This window comes from Crocodylus porosus, unplaced genomic scaffold (assembly GCF_001723895.1).
Source record: "Crocodylus porosus isolate Cpor-Errol unplaced genomic scaffold, CroPor_comp1, whole genome shotgun sequence".
Lineage (NCBI taxonomy): Eukaryota > Metazoa > Chordata > Crocodylia > Crocodylidae > Crocodylus > Crocodylus porosus.
The window spans coordinates 31380447-31396317 of record NW_017728947.1 but is presented as its reverse complement, the minus strand read 5'-3'; positions in this window follow the sequence as shown (position 1 = coordinate 31396317).

Sequence of the window (15871 nt, the reverse complement as noted above, 5' to 3'; positions counted from 1 at the left end):
CTCTGTCAAAGATAGGGGAACTTTTAAATAATATAATATTAACAATAAGCAAACCAGATACTGTCTGGAGGCCTGGATCTGCAGTTATTACTCAGTTTTCTAGTGTGACTGCTTACTATCAACAGAATTTAATAGGAATTCTGCCTAATGAGTACATCTGGCCTAACATTTTTTACTGGACTAACATTTTCAGGGAAAACTCCCAAAGAAGACATTCTTAAATTTTTCCAAGAAATTATTGTAGTCATTTTTAAATCTGTACACTTCATTCAGTTAAGCTTATTATTATTAACAGCAGTAATTCCAGCCACCTTACACTATATTACATTATACTCTCTCTGTGTAGTAGTGACTAAAGGCCCAAATCAATATCAGAGACACTACATTAATAATTCTACTTTCTTTTCATGCTTATTCCAGTGAAGAGCTAACTGCCAGTAATGTTTGCTGAAAAGTAAGTTTTAATTAAACATTGCAGAATATAAAGAAATAAATACAAATTTGATTCTAAAAGGTAACATCTGCACTCACCCAACCTGAATATAGAAACTTACTCGTGGACCTGTGTGGCGAATTAAAAGATCCTGAATTTCACATTTTTATAATAAAATACTCTACAGAACAATGAATGAGCTGGTGAACCATTTTGAATAATAAATTTAAGAAGATCACAACCAGTTTTCAATTAAAATAAGGTAAATTTAATAAGTACATTTTTATTAAGGATTATTCACCTAATTATACTGTTAACTGGTGAATATGATAAATTCCTTTTCCGCTAGTTTCACCCAAGTAATGAAAGCTCAATGAATGCAGCATTTTAAAAATTGTTTTCACACTTTTTTCCATTCACAATACCCATTAGATGATCCTTATTTTCTTAGCTGTAGTAAATAGTTAATAATATTTCATAGACTATTTTTAAGAAGCTAATTCACTCTTCAAAAGCTGAGATTCAAATTTGAGTTGTGTTAATTAGTTGTGGTTGGCCGTTTAAGTCACTTGGGTGCCAATCCCCAAAACATTTACACAAGTAGTTCACAATAGTCTCACTAATGCCAGTGCATAATTTATAGACTAGGTTTGGATCCAGAAATATTACAATCAGATTTCTAGTGTGACTGCTTACTATCAACAGAATTTAATAGGAATTCTGCCTAATGAGTACGTCTGGCCTAACATTTTTTACTGAACTAACATTTTTTTGTGACAAAAATGAACTCTCAGTCAAAATTCAGTCAAAATGTTCCACAGGAATATGAGCATTTTCACAAAATGTCTTTTTAAAAAACAATTGAAATGAAATATTTTGAATTGATTGGAAATGAATGGTAATGCTTTTTTTGTTTTGAAATGACTTGTAATTTGGAGATTCATTTTATTTTATACAGTACTACAAATTCTAATATACATTTAAAAAGTCATAACCCATATAAAATGTTTTGCCTCTATAAAAAGGAAACATTTTATTTGAACCTAAACAAAATATTATTTTTAAAGTGCTGTTTCATGGAGGATTTTTAAATTTAATTTTCAATCCTATTTTAAATGAAAAAAATTCAAAATGGCAGAATTTCCTGTTCCCACAGCACTCTATTATCATACAAAATGAACAACTGTACCAAAACTCATTTTTCCAGTATTACAAATAAAAAAAATCCTAAATGAGTTTCGGATAAATTGCTACAAAACAGAAAAAAGCTGATACTCCATGAGAATTTCTGCAAAAGGAAGGGGATAGATAACTGAAATGAAGACAATATGTTAAATCAAGCAAAAACCTTGGGCACAATCTATTGTTAATGGGACAAAAGTACAAAAAAGATGCCTGACCCTGGGACTGCAAGGTCAGGGGAATTCATACTGTCTGTTGCTGTTTCATTTTTTCCAGGACTGTGTTTGTGGATCTGACTCTGGAAAGTATTTCTATAGCCAAGCTTCTAAAATTGGGTGAGTATTTAATATGTAGACTTGTCGAGAGATGTTTCTACATGTAAACATTTCCTTGTCCAACATGGTTTGCTCTGACCATTCACTCTAGAGGCATCTTCTTTACTGGATATAACATTATAATTATGATGTGCATAGTATTATAAATGTATAAAGTGTTTTATAATAAGCATATAAGCAAATAAAAAAACATTCCCTTGAGTTTCTCACAGTTTGAATACACAAAATGGGTATGATCCCATGAGCACGCACAAAGGACTTGCTCATGGGTAGAGCTGAGGTTTTTCTGCCTGATAATGAAAATAAATATTTTCAGGTTATATCATGCTCCTGTTAATATCTATGGGGTTTTTATACTTTTTTTTTTTTCTTTAAAAGTTCCCAGTAGTGCTACATGTGCTAACAGTGGCGTAGTCACTACAGTAGATCAGCTGCCAGGGTTTTAACTGTCATGCACTCTATGTTTCCAAGCATGGAAATGACAGCACTGGTGACCAAAAGTGACTAGTCTAGACTAGTACTCCTAGAATAGCTAAGCCTTCATAGTTACATGGAAATTAGAGGTGGTGAGGAGTTTCAGGGGAGCAGTCTAGGGTAGACAAGGGCAATGGTTCTTTTGCCATCGTGCCAGGTATAAGTCCTTTCAGAACTGTAAGTTGAAGACACTCAGAAGTGCACAGGAGGTGCTCAGCCCATTATAGGCAGGGGGCCACAGTGACACACAGTCTTAGAACTGGAATTTTTTATGGAGCAGATGGGATTTTTGAGGAAAATGGAGAGGGCAGTGCATCGGTGAATAAGAAGTGAGAGAGATATTGAGGGTACATCCACAGTGGCATAATGAGGATGGGGCAAATGGAGCAAATGTCCCATGCACTAACTGGGGAATGGAGGCAAAAAAAAAGTGGCTGCTGGCAGCAGCTGCACAACTGCAGTCATGACTCCAGTGGCAACTGGAAGTCACTGTTGCCCCATCTTGACACTGCTGTGTTTACAAGCCAGACATCAATTATGGGAGGGAGAGAGGAAAGGGAAAGATCACAGGCAGAAACAGCTTTAGATCAGAGAGCCAGAAGAGGGGTATGAGTGCAGAACAGCTTGGGATTGACAGACAAGTGCTGAGACACCAGAAACTCAAAGGAGAATAAGAGCAATGGGAAACAGTGAGCAGGCTGTTATGTTTCTGGGAGCTGGAAAAAAGCTTCCAGAATAATTGTCCAGTTAAGAAAAACATGAAGACACAATCACACTTCCACACTGCTTTCCCTTTCCACTGTCCTGACTCTTCCAAAACTTTCATTTTGGATTTGGACTTGTTCACATGGGACAGTGTTATCAGGTATACTGTTACTCTAGATTATCAGTGGCTTTAGACCTATAACCTGAACTCCTTCCAAAGCAGCACCTAGCTAAACAAAAACAAAACAAAACAAAGGATCCCCCAAACACTCCAGTGTCCATGGAAGGGTTAAACTGAGGTTATACAGGTAACTGTATTGATTTAAATGCACACCTTTGTTTATTCTGGTATAACTTCTCATGTAGACAAGCCCTCAGCTGAAGTGCCACCTGGCCTTACTATTCTGGGAAGACTTGAAATGCATGTCTTTTCTAGGGGACTGGGAGAGTCTTGGGGACTGGAATCATCAGGGATTGCACTGGGTTAGCCGTATTAATATCAGGGTAGAGGGAGCTGAAGCAATCTTGGAACTGGCTCAGTGCAAGAAGAGTAGACAGACTCCTTTGGAGGCAGACCATCTGGCCCAGTCAGTTATAAGCCATTGTCATACAGCCCACAGGCAAGTCTGATCCAGCAGTGGAGAAACAGTCTGATGCAGGAAGGCAGTTGACTTCCTGTCAGAGTGAAACAGGGTGCTCCAAAAGAAGTTTGCTGGACAAAGAGGCAGCCCTGGAGGTGATGTATAATCTTCCAAGCCTCTGGTGGGATACTTTTCTTTTAATAGCCTCAAAAGTTTTGGTACAAGTTTGGGGTTCCAAACAGTCTCAAATCTCCCACCTCCACAACAAGGAAAATCCCAGTAAAATACTTCCAGAGATGGTTCTTCAGTTCATTTACAATTCCCAACTTGCATCATTGTCATTAAACAGCTGTATTGGCCATCAACTAACATTTCCAAACACTTCTTGAAGCCACTGGGAGCAAATAGATGAAGCTGCAGAGTTAATGTAAAAGGATGTAAATACTAGCTCACCAGAACCCACAGCATTTTACAAGTAGCTTTGACACTTTCCAAATACCTTTAAGCCAATGAAGATCTGATTTGTACTTCAGAGGTAACCTGATTAACAATCAGTTTGAAACTGGAATATGTTAATTGGTACAAACATCACCAAATCACTTTCTTTAGCTACTATGAAGTAGTGTGAATGAGAGATAGAAAAGGTCAATAAAGCATGGGGAGACGTAGAAAATGACCCTTGGATCATTTGTGCATCTATCTACAGTAGAATAGGGGGTGATTCATAAAGCAATATTATCTTTACACAAAAAAACCTACATAAAAGGAGCATTATGGTTGCACATCCCATGCACTCAGAAATTAGAAAATGGTAGAGCGGAGCTTACTCATCCAGCCTAACCCTAGTGCCTGTTTGAGTCTGTATTATTATGACATAGTCAGATAGATTGCAGCTGCAAGAAAGAATGGAGGCTCTTCACATGTGTTTTTATATTGTGGTAGAACCGAAGGTGATGAAGAAAGAGTAAGTAAGCTTTCCATTCCTGTTCTACAGTAAAGCAAATATACAGATAAATAAAAGAATTGACAGTCTTTCTGAAATTTTAAAATCTGAGTAATGTTACAATAGAATATATATCCAGGAGGCTACTGGTTTTACCCCCGGCAAAAGAAATGCCACCAAAAAGCTGTGAACCTGAAGTCCACTCCATAATGGGGTAGACTGGGCTCTTTAGCCCTGGTTGGCAGCCAGTCTAGGAGTTGACCCCCGATAGGTGGACAAAAGCATGATCTCCTTTTTTCTGACACCTCCTGTGACCACGCTGGTTCCAAGTGTACTGGTACCTGCCTTTCCTTTGGATAAACCAGCAAGGCTGAGGGTAACAATGGTGTGTAGGCAGATCAATGTCTCCATATACACTATCCAAAGAACCTTGTCTGCCTATACATTATCCAGGCTTTTGCACCCTGGAGAGGTCATTCTGGCTTCGCTTTATCTTTCAAGCGAGGATTATGTTCAGCAAGCTGATGTCTCACTTGGCGTAATTCTATCGTCTTGCTCTAGACAGACAGATGCTTACTATGACATAGTCTTTAACTAATGATCAGGCACTATTTCCTGCAGAATCCCTGCCCCATTCGATGTGCAGGATGGACAGCGATCATCACAAGAGCAGCTCCTAAATATTTTATTTTCTCCTTTTTGTCCAATGTATTGCACCTGCCTTATTTGCAGCACACCATTATCCCTGCTCACAGATCTAATTATTAATTTCCTCATGAGCTTTCTATGAGACTATTACTTGTACTTCACTGATACACATTTATTTTGGAATAATAAATTCCAGGGCTGCCTCTTTGTTCCATTATTTTGGAATAAATGTTTGCTTCCCTTCCATATTCTAGAGGAATATTGTATTTTTATTAATTATTATTGTAATATTTATAGATTCTTCTGCCTTAGTTATTCCCAAGCCTCCTAAGCCTCTTTTTCCTTATCACCTCCAGGCTGTCATTATACTGTCTCCCCCCACATGACTGCTTGCTCTGTCCAAGCATCCTGTGGGCTCATCATCAGATCTGTCTTCCTTACATAGTCCCAGTTTCCCACACTGAGCAACTCATCACAGTCTTCTCATCCAATCTCAGTTTTCTATCATACATTTCTAATCCCAAATTATCACCTCAAGCAGCTTGCACAATTCTCCTTACCCCACTGGTCACAAGCTACTTCCTGGGCTCACATTTACTTGAAGTCTTCCCTCCAACTGGGTCACATTTCTGCCATTATCCCTCTCCAAAATCCAAATGATTTTCAGTCCCACCTGCTCCTACCCCAGTTTCCCTCCAGTTTAAAGTTCCTTTCTCTTTTGTCAAGCCAGGCTCAGTCTCTTCCTCTAGTTCTCAGTACCTGGTCTTCCTGTCCAACCAGTTCCTAATCCTAATCTCCTGTTTCCCTAGCTCCTCTTTAAGCAATCCATTCCACTGCCACTCCACCTTTCCCATTCCTATGCATGTGCACTCTGCATGCAAGGCATGTTCTCCCACTGTAGTGCCTGGATATAAACAGGGGAAACACTGAAAGCTCAAGAAAAACAGGCTCTTTGATCTCAGTTTCTGTGCACGGTTCCATAGTGTCTTCCCACTAGCTGTGAGGACAAGTTGCAAGAAAAGTCCTCCTCAACATTTATAGCCACTGAAAGAAGCATGACCAGTAAAGATGCGCTCTTCAGAGACTTTAATTGATGTATTCTGATAAATCGCTACTGAGCATGGAAGAACAGACGTTTGAATTTTTTTCCCCCAGTGGCTCAATATTTTGCAGGTTAGATATCATGGGGATGACGTATCCTTGACATCAAAGTGATCACCACCCCATTTCAAATCCTTGCTCCAAGGCATGGAGGCACAAAAGCTCTCAGAATTCATTTTTAACATGGCAAAATCAACACAATGTTTCTTAAATTCATTCTGGACATGCCTGAAATTTGGAAGCGTTATAAGCAACTGAAAATAGAGTCTAATATGGGGCGTTAGGCAACCTTATCTATCAGCAATTTTACCAGCTCTGCCTATAGGGTACAGGGAAACTAATATAAAAAAATCTTTATATAAACATCTGTCCAGCTTTAAATGACCAGTCTTAAAAATTCCAAGGCATTTTACATTATGAAGTTATCTTTATTGGTGACTAACATTAAAAGAAAATGATCAGAATTTCTCCCATATATAGTTCTTCCTAGTAGTCTAATCGAACCTCTTTGGTCCTCAAAGTAAAGCACAAAATGGATACAGGCATGTTCAGGAAACTGTTCCTTGCATAGTGCTGCATGTCATTTCTGAATGTTATGAGGAACACTTGATGGCAGCTAAATATTATCATCTCCAATTATTTCACTTGTGCCAAGGGTAACTGGTGACAACAGATCAATGCTTCAGATTTAAGTAATCTACATTAAAAATCTGTTTTAATTAGCTGCATTTTAAGTAGTTTATAAATAAAAAATTACGTGAAATGCAACATTCCATGCAATTATTTTTAACTTTTCCACAGAGTTGTTAGCTGTCCTTATCAGAAGATTTCTCATCCTCTTGTAGATCATTTTTTGTTGGTCACTTGAATGGTCAGTTAATACCCTGTAGTAGATGCTAAGTAGTAAAAAGTCAACAAGCGGAGGGAAATATAGTGTTATAAATGCTTGTGAGAGCCATTCCTACGTCTGTGGCTGCTTATACACAGGGGAGTGTTTTGTTATGCTGATTTTTATAAGCACCGATTAATACAAACACCTGGTAAATGCCACAGAAGAGTCACAGATTTTTCACTTTGGACCTTTAAAAACAGTAGCCTTGAAAAGTAACTAACTCCATTTCAATGCATTCTGTAGATTGCAACATATAACAAAATGTCATTGGCAGGCAGGTATATATTATGGTTCAGACTGCTATCACCTTTAAGTTTTCTACTAGGACTTCTATCTGAAGGGCAGAGTTAGAATTAGCCATTTTGTGACTGTCCTGTGTAATGAGATTACATCTCATTTGGTTAAAGGATTCAGTAGTTTTCAATTCCAAAAACAGGTGGATATGTTATAAAAGGAAAGAATCTATTTTCAAGGAAGGTTTTTATTTCGGCTGCACCTTAAAGAGGTGGTTCCCAACCTTTTTTATACTGTGGACTGGCATGGGAACAGGACAGGGCACATGGAGCCGGCTGCCTCCCTCGTGGGGCTGCCCCAGCTGCCCAACTTTAACCCCACACGATTGCCGGTGGTAGAAACCACTCGCCCAGGCGGACAGATGGGGGTCTGTGGCCCGGTGGTTGGGAACCTCTGCCTTAGATAAGGTGATGTAAATGATGGTCCATGATCTCTGACATGTAGCACATCATACTCCCTGGCATCTTCATTTAGGGTGAAATTCACCCCATGCAGATGAGATGGATAAGACCTATATATCACTTAAATCCTGCTAAAATGTACTTTGGTAGTGTGAGTAGTGCATACAATTTGTGCTTGTCCTCTACATGGATTATATCTTCCCTTACATGCATTTCTTCTTCTATTACTTAGAAAGGAAAGAAAGAGGCATGGATGCAAAATTCTGGCTTAAGAATGAAGGAATCACTATGATGAGACTGAGGAAAAGAAAGCAACTCCTAGAAATTAACTTTACACTTCAGCATCTTAAGCTTGTCAGCAAGTGGTGACAAAATGAATGTGTTTTTAAATCTTATGGAGGAGTAACAAGCCTATGTGAAATACAAAAAAACTGTCCTGCTGTGAACCAACAAATAGTGCTACTCTGAGATGTCACCTTCTGAAAAGTCTAGCAAAAGGACCTCATTCTGATCTTCAAAATGTAAACACAATCTTCTCAGCATTCACTGACTTTATCTAGGCCTGCAAAGCTTAATGGAGCTCCATTCCCTGTGCTACATTTTTTTCTTTTGGATAGGTCTTGGGGGTCACAAAGCTTATATAATATTGAGACTATTTATTGTCTAAAATCAGGTAAAGAAAAGAAGTATGAAAAGTGACATTACTATTCACCTGCTTAATCATTTAATAAAACATTCAAAATGATTTATCTATGCCAAAGGTAACTGATGATGATAGAAAAATATTTCAGATTCGAATAGATTAAATTAATCATAATATGCATTCAATTAGATATTGTGGCTTTGATTCTGCAAAGAGAACTAAATGGACTGGCCCCCTGCATCTGCACGGAGATTACTGAGTTCAGTTGGATGATGCATTGGTCAGATGACCATCCATGCAGTTCGAGCACCATTTTAAGATTGCTATAGTCTCTTTATATGTGGTCATCAATGAAAAAAAGCATCAAGGACATCTGCTATGCTGATAGTACCAGTGCACTAAAGAACATACAAACAGCTGCCTGGATAAATGTATGAATTAAAGGTCATAATGCCTCATGTAATATAAATTTTACAAGTATTCTTCTTAATTCATTACAATTCTTAAAGAATCATTAAAATAGTAATCAAAGAAGATTAACAGCACTGTCACAGACTACTGTGTATTACATTTCTGCTAATGATTAAATAGCATACTACCTATAGTTACTAATGTGTTAACATTTAATAAAGAACCTTATTGAAAGTCACTGAAAGGAATATATTAACACTTTCTTTCAAAATAATGGTTCTCAGGGAAAAGCCACTATATGATAGAAAATTTAGCTTTATCTGGAAGAAAGTTTAGGAAGAAAATGTGTAGTGTGTCTGGGGAAGAGATTAAAATAATTTTATTATTTCTCTAAGTTATGGGCTTTAGCAAGCTGGCAAGCATAGAAGGCAGTTTAATGGTACACAACCTTCTTTGCAGCAAACAGGAAGTTTCTATGACTTTTCCTGTTCCATAATTAAAACACTTAGGTTAATTTTTCATAATTAAATCTCCATTGTAAAATAGTTGGAGTAATGAAAAAGGCTAATTTACATTTTAATAAATAGAAGCAACAAAATTGGTGATTGGAAAAGCTCCTGAAATATCCTGTGCGGCATGCAATGAATAGTTGGTAATAAATATATTCCTTTATTGCTGGCTAGAGAACTTCAAGAAGACTAGCCTTATTCATTTGTAATATGAGCATATTCCTGATAATTAAATTAGAGACATCAGTGGTACAGGCAAACACCAATCACAGCAGAGAGAAAGATGTTGAGTTTCACACATAATTTGTTTCTGACTCTTTAGCAGTGTCATGTCAGACATACAGTAAGTAGAAAGCAAATACTTGCTACTTAGCTCTTCCACCCAGCAAACACTTTTGAGCATCTATTAGGAACAAGCCGCCTTCCTTTGGCACAGTGGCTTGTTTACTCTGAGGACTAAAGCTCTTTTGTGGAAAGTTTACACTACAAAAATAAATGGTTAGAAAAGGGCAAAACAAGCAATCTAGTAAGAACAGTAATTTGAAGAGATCAGATAGGTCAAATAACTTACATTCAGATGCATTTTACTACAGACCTGATTCAGCTCTTACAGGAACAGGACACTTACTATTGACATCAGTGGGTTTACTCAAGCCCTAAATCCACTCCTGGCAAGTCATGTTCTTCCAAACTAAATTCTTCTCAATTTCAGTCCAAATAAGGGCCCAAACTTTCCTTTGCCTTTGCGTAAGTCCATGATGTACCTGTATGCATGTTGGGGGGGGAACAGTCTTCCCCTAGTTTGTATTCCCTATACAAGGCCTGTGGATAGTGTAGCCCCTGTGCTTTGGAGAAAAGGGGAATTTCCCCTCCTGGCTTCCAAGAGCTGCAAAAAGAACCTGGAAGGAAGTGATCCCATGACACTGTGATTCAGAGAATCATACCAAATTAAGGTTGAAAGGGACCTCAAGAGGCCATCTAGTCTAACCTCCTGCTCAAACCAGGACCATCCCCAACTAGATCATTCCAGCTAGGGCTTTGTCTAGCTGGGCCTTAAAAACCTCAAAGGATGGAGATTTCATCACCTCTCTAGGTAACTTGTTCAAGTGCTTCACCACCCTCCTAGCAAGAACATTTTTTCCTAATATCCAACCTAAACTTCCCTAGCTGCAACTTGAGATCACTGCTTCTTGTTGTGTCATCTGCCACCACTGAGAACAGTCTAGCTCCATCCTCTTTGTAACCACCCTTCAGGGAATTAAAGGCTTCCATCAAATTCCTCCCTCAGTTTTCCCTTCTGCAGATTAAATAAGCCCAGTTCCCTGAGCCTCTCTTCAAAAGTAGTGTGTCCCAACTCCCTAACCATTTTCATTACCCACTGCTGGACTCTCTGCAACTTGTCCACATCCTTTCTGTAGTGGAGGCCCAAAACTGAACACAGTACTCCAGATGTGGCCTCACCAGTGCAGAATAGAGAGGAATACTTACTTCCCTTGACCTGCTGGCAACACTCCAACTAATGCAGCCCAGTATGCTGCTAGCTGTCTTGGCATCAAGGCCACAGTGTTGGCTCATATCCAGCTTATTGTCCACTGTAACCCCCAGGTCCTTTTCTGAAGAGCTGCTGCCCAGCCAGTCAGTCCCCAGTCTGTACCAGTGCATGGGATTGTTCTGTCATAAGTGCAGGACTTTGCGTTTGTCCTTGTTGAATCTCATGAAATTTCTTTTGGTCCAATCCCCTAATTTGTCTAGATCACTCTGAATCCTAGCCCTACCTTCCAGCATATCTACTACTCCACCCAGCTTGGTTTCATCTGCGAACTTGCTAATGGTGCACTCCATCACAACTTCCAGATTATTAAAGAAGATACATATTGATCAAAACTAGCCCCAGGACCAACCCCTGGGGCACTCCACTTGATACTGGCTGCCAAGTAGACATCAAGCCATTGATCCTGATGATCCAGCCAGCTTTCTATCCACCTTACAGTCCATTAATTCAACCATACTTCCTTTATTTAGCTTGCAAGAATGCTGTGGGAAACCATATCAAAAGCCTTGCTGAAGTCAAGGTATATCATATCCACTGCTTTCCCCACTTACACAGAGGCAGTCACCTCATTGTAGAAGGCAATTAGGTTCGTCAGGCATTCACCTTGCACTGGCCACAGAACAAACCATATTCACCAAGGGAATAAGCCACAGTCCTCATTAGGGTAAAACACTACCCATTAGGAACACTACCAATGCCCCTCCCAGGGTGTCTAAATGTCGCAATTTAAGTTAAGCTATTTCTACTGGGATACTTGTGTTGTATGAAACATTGATATGCTTTGTTAAATGTCAACCCAAAAAAGTATCAGTCAAAACAAAGTAGGAGGAATGCTTTGTCATGGCATGGACTGCAAACTAGAAAAAGCAAGCACAAAACAGCCTCCCCCAGGGTTTTCAGCTGTAATGTCTCTTTCTGGAAGGAAGCACAGATGGAATTGGTTGGGGCATGGCTGTCTGAGATCCTGTACTGTCATAAGACGATGTACTTTTTTGTTGTCATAAAACAGCCCTGAGAAACCAGAGAATAAAGAGGGAGAAGAGGATTCGCCTGTTTTTATGTTTTAAATGTAAATGTAATGACTGGACATTTATTCAGACAACACGAATAGCCACCATAATCAGTTACGACAAAATATTTGGAAGGCATAAGAATCCTCATGCTTCAGGATTTAGGCAGTCTCTAGCATTAGAGCTCAGGATGAAACATGGGATACTCCGGGGTCCTTATGGTTTCCTCTTAAATACCAGCACCTGGTGCTAGATACTCTTATCGACAAGGTACAAGAGAAGCTGGGCCATGAATCTGATCTAATCTGATAATTCTTATGTTACTGTGAGAAAGTGATTGGTCTGAGAGCTTTGAATCAGTTTGCCCCCAAGGTAAATGCAGTAGCTGGTAGTACACTGCCTGACCAATATGCCTTGGCTCTCATCTGGAGAGAGGGGGCCACCACTGTAGGTGAAACAATAGCTAGACCTCCATGGCCTTTTTGCTGCTGTTCCTGGCAAATAATGATGATACTTATGTTTATGAGTGAACGCATGTTCACTTTTAATTGGGTTTTGATCATTAACACATTTGACACAGAACACAAAACAGTGAAATTATATCATTACTTATATGGGCCCAAATGGAACCAGTAACCAGTTAATGAAAGGCAGCTCAACGGTAGATTAAACTGATGATTCACAAATGTGAGATAAATTAAGTCAATAAGGCTAGCATGATGGGTTGGGGCATGACTGACTAATTAACCCACACAGTATTCTCTGAGATATCAAATAAAAGGTGCTACAAGATATAAATTCAAAGTGTTATATAATTTCACAGAAATATGTACAATGGTTAAATGCAAAGATATATAGGGCTGCATGCACGAATTTATAGAATTATAGAAAATAGGGCTGGAAGAGACCTCAAAAAATCATCTTGTCCTAACCCTAACTCCAGACAAATACTTGTCTAACTTCACTTAAAACTTCCAGTGATGGAGAATCTATAATCTCTTTAGGTAGTCTGTTCCAGCTCTATAATATAAAGCTGTTCCTAATATTCAGTATAAACCTCCCTTATTGCAGTTTAAGTCCTGTTGTTCTTCTACCGTTACTTCTTTTCCTTTCCCTTTTGAACACATTATATTTGCATATCATTGATACTATTCAAATCTTGATAGTAACACCATTGAGTCTCAGCTTAACTTGGCCTCCAAAGTGAAACTCATTTTCATCTTAATTCTCTGGTGTGTACCACACTTGCTGCAGAGTTATTTTGGTTTATTAGAACCTGAGCCTGAGTAGCCAAGTTACCTAGCCTGGGCATATGTGGACAAACTGAAAAACTCAATCCAATTTATTGCATACTTACTTGCTCCTGAATTCTCCTGCATCATTAGGGCTAGGCCATATCCCGTAGAGCTTTATCCTGCAGCATAAATTGAGGTGCTCTATAATTCAGCCAGTGAAATGTTGGAGAACTTGCCTAATCTTTTGGACGCAGGGGAGAATTGTAGGAAGATACTGGAGGTGATACAAACTGCATTTTTACTGCAAAATAGGATTGCTTCCCTAAGTGAAAGCTGAATTAATCTATAACCTGGGATAACACATCTGGTTTGAGATACCAGCACCATTTATCTTGGATAAATGGTTTTTCATGCATAATGGAAGGGAGGGAGATACAACACTCAGGTAAGAGCCCAAGCAAATATTCTACGAGGTGTACCATAGAATGGGTGGTCCAAAAGCTCTCTCAGTGTTTTAAGCTACATTATACCACTTCAGTCCTTGTTTGCTCCAGGGACTGGAGAGGCCCCTGGAGTAATTCCGGCAAACATGAAGAGCCTAAGTTATGAAAGCCGCCTCAAGAATAACTGAAATCTCTTCAGTGCCATGGTCCTGCTCTAGACACAGGCCTTCCCATCCCAGGTCTGCCAGTGACATGAGTCCTTAAGTAGTCCTCTTTTTGCTAGAGACTGTGTAAGCATCCTTGGAAGATCTTCAGTAGACAGCACCTTGCAGCTGTCTACTGAAGTGCCTTCACCAAAGAAATTCTCTCCCAAATGAAAATGGGACTTCTTTATGCTGTTTGGTTTTTTTATCCACCATAAAGGGGCCAGAACAGGAATGAGGATTTCACCTTCCCTGATTTTCAATTCTAATAGGTATTCAGTTAGAATGAGTTGCTGAGCAACTCACAAGAAATTCACAACCCTGGATTAACCATACTTAACTCCTACTATTTTCTTGGAGCATTGAGGGTATTCAGGACTCTGTGGGAGGTAGCTGATATCTTGTAGGACAGTGATTCTCACCAGGGTGTTGTGGCACCCAGTGGTCCCTTGAGATCATATCAAGGCTGCCATGGGGTGCTGTGCAGTGTTAACCCTGTTAGGTGAGCAAACTTAATTCATAAAATAAACCCAGAGATTTCCGAAAGGAATCCATAGCATTGAAACCATTCTGACCTGTTGTAGTCTTTCTGAGTTCTCTGTGGCAGAAGAATTCCTGTGTTAGTTTTCTGTAGTCAAAAAAACAAGTAAAAATTAAGAGCTGGCATTTTCCAAAGAGTGTCTTGTATTCTAACGAGGGGTACCATGTGTGACAAGAGACTCTAAGTGGGCTTAGTTCTAGCCTGCAATTTTGATGGGGAGCATTTTATGGGGCTCAGGGTGAGCATGTGTTGTTGTAAATAGTTTTTGTAAGTAGTTTAACAATTAGGACAACTGGATGTTCTTCTCACCTAAGAGGAAGATGGCAGTCTGGGCCTAGCAACAGGGCCCTGATTGATTCCTCATGACACTTTGTTTAACTTCATTGAGTGAGCATTTGTCCCAGCAGTAATACTAAAGTTTTGTAACTGTTTGCTGCAAGGGTGAATGTCTTTGCCAGGGAAAGAGTGAGGTTCTGAGAGAGCTGGAGAATATGAAAAGGGCAGTCTCAGCAGGGGACAGAGAGAAAGACCTGGAGCAAACAGAGTGGAAACTGAGGAAAGATAGAGGGAACAAAAAAGACAGTTTGGAGCTGAGCCGTCTGCTATGCTATCTGGAACATCAGCACTCTGATACCCAATGTATAGATGAAACGGGGGCCTCAAATTAAAATAGTGGGTTTTTAAACCACCGCTTCAACTTAGGGTGAATTAAATCCCCGAGTCATGCACACAAGCTACACTTACCTGCCTCTCCAGTGGTGGGGAAGGGAGGGCGAGCTGCCAGCAGGTGGAGAGGTCCATGGGCTGCAGGGGAGGCTGGTGCTTCCCTCCATGGCAGTTGCACCCCCCGCAGGTCACACCTGCCTGCAGACACCCCTGGGGGGAACTGCAGCTGTGGAGGGAAGCACTAGACCCCTGTGCAGCTCAGGCAGGCAGGCTCCAAGGCAGAAAAAAAAATCAGGCTCGCCACTTTTCTTGGGCAGAGCCTGCCTTCCTGAGCTGCTACCGGGCTTTCTGCAGAGCTGGGGAGCTGCACAGAGCCTGGTGCTTCACTCCGTAGATGTAGGGGCAGCAAACTAAAACTCCTCGGATGAGTTCTAGTTTGCTGTGCCCCGAGTTTTAGTTTGCTGCGCCCCAAGTCATTTAAGGCACATTACGCGGCTGAATTTCCTACAGCAGCAGGAATTAATGCACAATACACCACCAAGGCATGCAAACACTGACACCACTGAAGAGGTGCAAAAGCATTTAGCCCGCTTTAAAGTGTCGTGTACGCACACTTCTCGTTTCATCTACACACAGCCTTTCTTTGAAGCAGAAACGTCCCTTCCTGGT